Source organism: Helianthus annuus, chromosome 16 (assembly GCF_002127325.2).
Source record: "Helianthus annuus cultivar XRQ/B chromosome 16, HanXRQr2.0-SUNRISE, whole genome shotgun sequence".
NCBI classification, from domain to species: Eukaryota; Viridiplantae; Streptophyta; class Magnoliopsida; order Asterales; family Asteraceae; genus Helianthus; species Helianthus annuus.
In genome coordinates this window covers 60,098,765-60,107,831 of record NC_035448.2, presented here as the reverse complement: position 1 = coordinate 60,107,831, position 9,067 = coordinate 60,098,765, and the positions used below count along the sequence as shown (strand labels likewise).

General features: G+C 34.8%; 1 long non-coding RNA gene across 11 annotated transcripts; it reads right to left on the bottom strand.

The window, feature by feature from the left end:
• Positions 1-3,543: 3,543 nt before the first annotated feature.
• LOC110938566 lies at positions 3,544-8,546 on the bottom strand. Of its 11 annotated transcripts, none has more exons than XR_004884246.1 (8): positions 8,316-8,540; positions 8,200-8,234; positions 6,126-7,311; positions 5,745-5,969; positions 5,406-5,489; positions 5,137-5,323; positions 4,250-4,356; positions 3,688-4,013 (listed from the first exon to the last, which is right to left on the bottom strand). It is a non-coding gene; the product is annotated as an uncharacterized LOC110938566 (long non-coding RNA). The 11 variants fall into 11 exon arrangements; XR_004884247.1 differs by having other exon boundaries at positions 8,350-8,540; XR_004884245.1 differs by having other exon boundaries at positions 3,690-4,013; positions 8,200-8,540.
• Positions 8,547-9,067: the final 521 nt, after the last annotated feature.

Sequence of the window (9,067 nt, the reverse complement as noted above, 5' to 3'; positions counted from 1 at the left end):
AGTGGCGGTTTTGGTACCATTGGGTGGTTTGGTGTTGGTGGTGGTAGTGGCGGTGCCGGCGGTGGTAGATGTGAGTTTTCCGTGTTGTTTTTGGTGAGGGTTGTCACGGGTGGTGGTTGAGCGAGCAGTGGAGGTGGAGGTTTTAGGCCGAGTCAGGCATAAAAAAGCAAGAGTTGCTGTTTTTGTACCGCGAGAAAACTCAACATGGTGTCAAGCATCGACATGGTGTTTGAGGCTTGTTGGGCGGCAATAGCTTCTTGTTGGGTCACTAGCCGGTCGACTAGTCGACTAAGGTCGTGACGCCTTTTTCGAAGCTTGTACGTGGAGGCATGATGATTGAGAATGAAAGCACCAATTGTTACGGTTCGATTCAAGACGAACCATCCAAGATAGTAGCCTTTTTAGTAGGCAAACACTCCCAGGAAACAAAGAAAAGAACGAGACACTTTTTATACCAATTTTCTACTTCCTTTGATTAATACTAAATAACCACTTGGGCTAGCTCAAGTGGCCACCGACATCCTTGCTAAAGTCTCTCGGGGACCCTCATTTGGAGAGGTCTCGGGTTCGATCCCACTCGAGTACGATCAGAGGATATTTTATGCCAGGGATCTTTGTCGGGTAGTGAACTGGGAGGGGAGATCCCCTCCGCGGTCGGGGTTACCGTGCAAATTAACCTTTTTTTTTTTTATTAATACTAAATGGTACTTAAGTACATGAAATGAAAATTGATTGTAAGGAACGTGTAGCAAAGCATGGAAACATGGGATGTATGCAAACAACTGAAACATGAAAAGTTAATAACTAAACTAATTGCATGTGGAGACGTGGGTTGTATGGAGGAAGTGGATCATCTTCGGGTGGAGTAGCTTCGGGTTTACATGGTGGATCTGTATCAATACCTCGCCCTTCAAAATGTCCTTGTCCTCAAGGACGTTATGTAATCCCATGGGGTCGCTACTTGCGTGGACCCAGGTAGTAGAGAATGAACCACTTGGAGGCCGTAGGTTGGATATGGATAAGCACCTCTTCCATGTGAAGCATGGTCATTGAGAAAATGCTTCTGATGAACATTGGCAGAATCAAGGATGACCATAACACCCATTAAACTAACTGTGAAGTGCCATTAGTAGAGCAAGTATGTGGTTGTGTGAACGGTTCAAGTGGGTCAAGGGACGGCGCCAATGTTAGTGGCAGTTTTGGTCCTGGTGCGTGGTTTGGTGGTGGTAGCGGTAGTGCCGGCGGTGCCAGCGGTGGTGGATGTGAGTTTTCCGTAGGAGTGGCAAAATGGGTGGGTTGGGTAGGTTTGGGTAATGGGTTAGGATGGGTATGGGTTAGAATGGGTTTGGGTTAGGATGAGTTTAGTAAGAAATGGGTTATAATGGGTATAGGTCAAGATGAGTTTTTTTGTCAAGATGTATTTGGGCATGATAAAAAATTCTAAAAAATAAAAAAATATATAAAAAATAATAAAAAATTCTAAAAAATAAAAAAAAATTCTAAAAAATCAAAAAAATAATTAAAAAATCCAAAAAAAATCAAAAAAATTCTAAAAAATCAAAAAAATTCTAAAAAAAATCAAAAAATTCTAAAAAATCAAAAAAATTCCAAAAAATTAAAAAATAATTAAAAAAATCCAAAAAATTCTAAGAAAAATTCCTAAAATCATAAAAAATTATAAAAAATCAAAAAATTCTAAAAAATGTAAAAATTCAAAAATATCAAAAAAAAATTAACAAATCAAAAAAATAATAAAAAATCAAAAAAAATCTAAAAAACTAAAAAATCAAAAAAAATTCTAAAAAATAAAAAAATCAAAAAATAATAAAAATAAAAAAATTATAAAAAATCTTAAATTCAAAAAAACAAATAAAAATAAAAGAAATTCTAAAAAGTTAAAAAAATTCTAAAAAAAACTAAAAAATTCTCAAAAATCCAAAAAATTCTAAAAAATCTAAAAAAATCATAAAATCTTCTAATAAATAAAAAAATCTTAAAAATCCTAAAAACCTTTTTTGAATTTTTTGGATTTTTCATTATTATATATACTTTTTTTATTTTCTTAGATTTTTTAGTATTTTTAATTTTTTAGAATTTTTTTGGATTTTTTATTATTTTTATGATTTTTTAGAATTTTTTGTATTTTTTTAATTTTTTTATTTTATCATTTTTTATAAGATTTTGAATTTTTTAGAATTTTCTGGATTTTTATTATTTTTTTTTGGTTTTTAGAATTTTTTGGTTCTTTAGAATTTTCTGATCTTTTAGAAATTTTTTTGATTTTTTATTAATTTTTTGATTTTTTATAATTTTTTAGAATTTTTTGGAATTTTATTATTTTTTTATTTTTTATTATTTTTTTGGTTTTTTAGATTTTTTTTACTTTTTAGAATTTTTTTGATTTTCGATTTTTTTGTTTTGTTAGAATTTTTTGATTTTTTAATATTTTTTAGAATTTTTTTGATTTTTTACTATTTTTTTGATTTTTTTGAATTTTTTTGTTTTTTTAATATTTTTTTGATTTTTTAGAATTTTTTGGATTTTTTATTATTTTTTTATTTTTTTAGAATTTATTGGATATTTTAGAATTTTTTTATTTTTTTGAATTTTTTGGATTTTTTTGATTTTTTATTATTTCTTTGATTTTTAGGAATTTTTTTGATTTTTTATTATTTTTTGGATTTTTTAGAATTTTTTTGGATTTTTATTATTATTTTTTATTTTTTAGAATTTTTTTTATTTTTCAGATTTTTTAGAAAAATTTTATTATTTTTAAAATTTTTATTATTTGTGAAGCCAACATCTACGAACACTCGAATAGGATGAAAAATCTGCCTGTGATGCTCTTTTTTGAGTTATCCATGTACCCTGCGTAATACCCATAATAACCCAATTATTTTAAATAGATATCATATAACCCATCCTTAGTTATTTCTTAATTCATCCTAACCCATTCTCATTTTTAAAATGACCCAAAATAACCCAAAAAACCCAAATGGGTTTTATTTGCCAGGCCTAGTTTTCCGTGTCGTTTTTGGTGAGGGTTGTCGCGGGTGGTTGTTGAGCGGGCAGTGGAGGTGGAGGTTCTAGGACGAGTCGGGCGTAAAAGAGCAAGAGTTGTTGTACCGCGAGAATTCCACATGGTGTCAAGCATCGTCATGGTGTGTGAGGTTTGTTGAGTAGCAATAACTTCTTGTTGGGTCACTAGCTAGTCGACTAAGGTCATGACACCTTCTTCGAAGCTTGTACGCGGAGGCATGAAGATCGAGAATGAAAGCACCAATTGTTACGGTTCGATTCAAGATGAACCAATATCCAAGATAGTAGCCTTTTTTAGTAGGCAAACACTTCCAAGAAACAAAGAAAAGAACGAGACACTTTTTATACCAATTTTCTACCTCCTTTGAATAATACTAAATGGTACTAAGATACACGAAATGAAAACCGATTGTAAGAAACGTGCAACAAAACATGGAAACATAGGATGATGAAAACAACCGAAACATGAAAATTAATAACTAAACTGATTGCATGTGGAGACGTGGGTTGTATGCGGGAAGTGGATCATCTTCGAATGGAGCAGCTTCGGGTTTACATGGTGGATCCGTATCATATATCCATTCATATGTGGTTGTATATATATGTACCATGCGTAAAACATACTAATATGCTTATTCATATATGTACTCACATGAGTCACAGTATATATATGTCATACAAGACTTATGTACACACAGATATTGGTAATTCAAGTGTTATCAATGTCCGTAGTGATATTGGATTATCTTGTCGATTAAGTTGATCTTATTTTAACTAGTTTAATACCCGTCCGGTGGACAGGTATTTTAATGTCATAATGACATATACACTTTTTGTCTTTGCGGAGTTTGACTTTTACATATTACACGTACCAAATGGTTTGGTGCATTGACATTTTGTCATCATAAAACATAGAAGATGGAGGTGTATACCAACCCCAAGGCTTCTTCACGCTCAAGTAATTCTCAAGTTCCCTGGAAACAAATAGATATATAAGTTACAACATTCCAATAATTTAGATAAATGTTATAAATATTTTTTTTGAACGGCAAACGACATTTTAATCATCACCAAATTATACACAAATGCTTGGTTAAGCAAGACACTAGACCGGTACATTATACACGTCACCCATATTTCGCCTAACAATGATACATTACTCGACTATATTAAAATAATTTAGACAAATGTTATAAATATAAATTATTACCATTCTCAAAGTTCACAGCCAAAATCGCTATGCTTTTTCCAACCCCATGGAGCTTGAGAGAAGCATGGATGTGAACGGTTGACACACACAATACCTCCCTCAAAAGCCTGCACAAATTGAAACAAAATTCTAAATTAAACATAGACAGAGATGACAATTAGTGATACAACCTTAATCATGACACGGAAATAATGAGATTTTGACACAACTTTAAGCACCATATCGTATTCAGGTGGACCTGTTAAATTAAAAAGATCGTGCATGAGATGACCTCTTTATAACAATTAAGTAAAATGACTTGTCAACCCGTTTACAACCCATTTTATTACAACTTGTCTGTCCATTTAATATGTTTACAATTTGATTACGGCTCAATTACAACCGGTCAAGCCATTTACAAAATGCCAGCCCGTCTTCCCGTTTAAAACGGGTTAGCTAAAAAGATTATACGACTTAAAGGACAAGGTATGTTATAATATGCAAACTAAATCAATTTGTCTACACAATTTGCACGTACTATTAAAAAATTTGCCCATGATTCTAAATTTACTACCCAAGTTCTAAATATCGAGAACCAAGACTGCACAAAATACTTCATAGAAGAATGATCATATATATAGATTGATTTATAACTTCATTAGCGCCACTGTTTAAGCAATTATACACATCCCCACTTACCCACGCCGCTGATTGGTGAGCCAGTTAAAAAAAACCGATAACTGCTAACTAAAGTCAGTTATCCCAAAACTGTTACAAACATCTAATGTTAAATTTCAGTTTTAACTACTAAAACGTGAGTTAATTTCTCTGACAGGTGCTATAATTCAGTTGACTTGAAGTAGCAAATTCGCAACGAGAAGTGAACATGAATAGCAATAGTCACATACCTCGAGAGAATCCACAAAAGTCAACAGTGAGGACTAAGGAGTGAGGCCAATTGTACGGAATTCGCCAATTTTTGAGTTCCTTGATTCGTTAAGTTCTTCCCACCAATCTGGCGATAACCACAGATTGAACATCTTCATCGACGGCGGCACCGGGATGCTCAGTAGCCTTCATCTCACAAATAAAACACTTCAGACCAACAATCAGTGAAGTGAAGTAGACGATAAATCAAGAAACGATGCAATAGGAGTGAAAATTAGTTTACACTTACAATTCTTGCACTGGGTGAATTGAAGATAAAAAACGCCATGGATCTTGGCGGCATCACAGACAACTTGTTATGATTCAGAAAGCCCTGGAAGCACAAGAACATGACCGGAACTATAACAGGCATAATGTAAGTTATACAACAGGCCTAAATTCTATACACATCCCATCGATTTCCATAATGGCCAACAAATTCAAAACAGAGACATACCAAGCAAACTGTAACTTAAGAAATTCAGTCGTGTAACCCTAAACCGGTATCGAAAATATAAAGATATCATCAAAACAACACAGACACCTAACAAAGTCTCTAATTAGGGCTTTGAGAAACAAAACCGATTACCGAGAGTGAGATAGATTGACTATGCTCCAAGCCAAGCGAACGAATTTCCAGACTATGGTCGAATGGCGGTGCCCACTTCTCGCAATCGTCAACCGTGGTAGTGGCGGTGAACACCAGTGGCCGACGGCTCCTAATTTTTCCAATTTGGGCAATGAACAACGTTTATTTACCTTGACATTTCAAAATAGAACTTGCTTACAAAGCTTGTATGATACACATGGTCCGCTGCATTAATATCCAATACAAAATTACTCAAAAATCTAAACCTCAAATAGATTAAGAAATGATATTGAAGACCAAACATTCTTCCCAAAAACACTAATCATCATGTAACTTAATACATAATTTAATCGGACAAGATGCGTTTAAAAGTTAAATCACCTCTTATATGTAGTCGAGTTCCTATTCAGCACCAACTGCCAAAAGACGGTCTATGTTTTCACTTTAACATGTAGTTGTAACTGCATAGCCAGCGAACTGCAAATTAACCTACAGCTCCTCCACCCACCACTAGTACCCTCCTCCACCACCTGTTCCATTTGTTTGTGGCACAAAACCTCATACATATGGATACCAAAAATAAATCAAATACATATATAGAACATAGTATCTGAAAAGAAGCCAGGTACAGACATTATCAACTATAAAATATGATTATCAGCCATTAATATAACACATGATTAAACAGCCACCCAATAGACGCCATTAATGGTAAACTTCATACACATTTTCAATTTGTAGTTGCCTTTATTTTATTAGACTATGGGGTATGGGGCGGGGGTTGGGGCGTGGGTTGGAGAGAAACGCCCAAGTCACCACCCCGGGTGGGCTTGGGTTTGGGCGTGGCCGCTTGGGCGGGAGTTTAAGGCCGAGCATGGGGCGGGGCTACCACATGACATGGCGGAACGTCATTGGCCAAGAGCCCTAGCCCCTTGAAATTGACTTTTTTTCCACGCCACCCAACCCACGCCCCACCATACCCCTTTGAAATTGGCTTTTGGTCTTGGGTGTCCCATAGTCCACGTGTCGCACCATGCCCCCAACCCACGCCCCACCATACCCCACGGTCTTAGATCACACATTTAATCATATTTATCGTATCATTTATTCTCTTGTAAATACCTCGAGGTTTTGTCACCTAACATTCTATATACAAAAGTTTTATCGATCATGATTCAGAATAATTTCCAGCTTACAAAATTAGTCTGTAACAAATTAGATAATTACCATTGCAGTCTTTGTTGTTTTACATTCAGTTGAAATTGTATCACTGAAGTAAACACCATGGAGCTAGCCCATGACGTGTACACAAAATAAAGAAAATAGAAAGCAAAAATTAGGACCAAGGATCGAACTTGGGGTATTTACTTTCGGTGGAGGCAGAGCAAATAAGTAAAGGCAAAGAAGACCACTTCACCAACTTAAACTCCTTTAAAAATACTGAAAACATAGAATGTATCTGAAGTTAGAACTTACCTTGACACCAATGACAATCCACGCACCATCGGTATCTTCTTCGATACGAGTGCCATTCAAACCATCTTATGTGTAGTTGCATTGGAGGGTCCTAACAACGTAAAACAACAACAATAACTATGAAAACAAAGGGCAGAAAGGTAATCCGAGCATTATTACTGCGACAACGGCGTAACCCTCAACCAGATCATCTTCATCAGCCCCAAATAAAGAAATGTTTTTCAAACTGTCAGAAGTGCACGTTGCATACATCTCTCCCCTAATCTCGCCATTAATGTAAAGTCGCATAATATCCGTAGAATCCTTATTTAAACCCAACAACAATTAAAGAGATTAAACTATTGACTTTATCAACAATACAAGCACAAATATACTATGACTCAATAAGACTTCTTGAAGCTTGCTAATTGTATTTCTCACAACCAATGTGAACCCATTTGTTAAGAGGCACTTCAATTTTCGATTTTGCACACGGAATTTCTGTCTCGTCAGAATTTGTTGCTTCTTGAGCTATAAAATGAATAGGGTAAAGCACCATTTCTTTATTCGCAATCAACGCGAGAAATGGGGCACTGCTATTTATAGCCGAATTGTGTTGCGAAACATTCAAAGGGTTTGGGTTAATCATCCGTAAGCATATTCAAGCAAAAACTCAACCCTTTACATTTTACAAGCATCGTCATTACTAACAAATCCCACCTAAATTGTAGATTATACAATACACAATGTTAATTTCAACAATAAATATATCAACTTCAACATACTTAAAAGTTGAAACTTTTGTGCTTAATCACCAAAACCCACTACAAGAAACCAATCTGTATAAAAATTCACAACATTAATCATATGTATCAGTGAGATAATTCTTGAAAAACAAAACCCATCACAACATTCTTATCTCGATGGTCTAGATTCAAGAAAACTAACAAAACCCACAACGAAATTGGGTTCATTTGTAACAAACACAAATAAAACAAACCTGATAAAGAATGTTTGAAGGAAAAGAAGATGAATCTGCAGGTAGATAAAGCCAAAAACAATGTGAGCTCCTAAACTTCTCTTTTTCGTGATCTTCATCATTGTAAAAAAATATACCGCCAAGAGATAAGCGAATGAGAATGAATGATACCGAAGTTGGAATGATAATTGAACATAGAAGAAGTTTTATGGGTGTGGAGGAGAAACTGATGCCTGAAATCACGGGAGAGTGGGGATGGGAAAGAAACCATCCGATAACTGCAAAAATGCCTAAAACTGACACTACAACAGTTAAAATTGTGAGTTTAAGTGGCTGGGATTTCATCTCAGCAAAGCAAGATCTAATGATGGAGAATGATTTGAAAAACAGTTAGACTTAATGGATTCCATATATATATATATAATTAATCAAGTTAGGTGATCTAGGAGCGCAAGCTCGATTTTCAAAATAAGATATAGTGTATTGGGCCGGTTTTACTATTATTACCATTAGTAGGCCGATTATTTATATTTTATATCAAAACACATGGGCCGATTATTTGGTTTTGTAATATCAAACATATGGGCTGAATATTTGTTTTACATTGTCAATATGTAAAGACATATGTTTTTGAGTTGTTAGTGGTGCATAAAAAAACCCGAACTTGGACCCGGATCCGGAAAAAAAACCCGGAACCGGGTATTATAAAAACCGGGTTTTCAATACCCGAACCTGAACCCGACCCTACCCATAGGGTAGGGACCGGGTATTCATATTTGATCTAAAACCCGAACCCGGAACCGGGTTTTTTTATACCTGGTTTATACCCGGAACCCGGTTTTTATAATTACCCGGAACCGGTTTCTATAAATACCCGGAACCGGGTTTT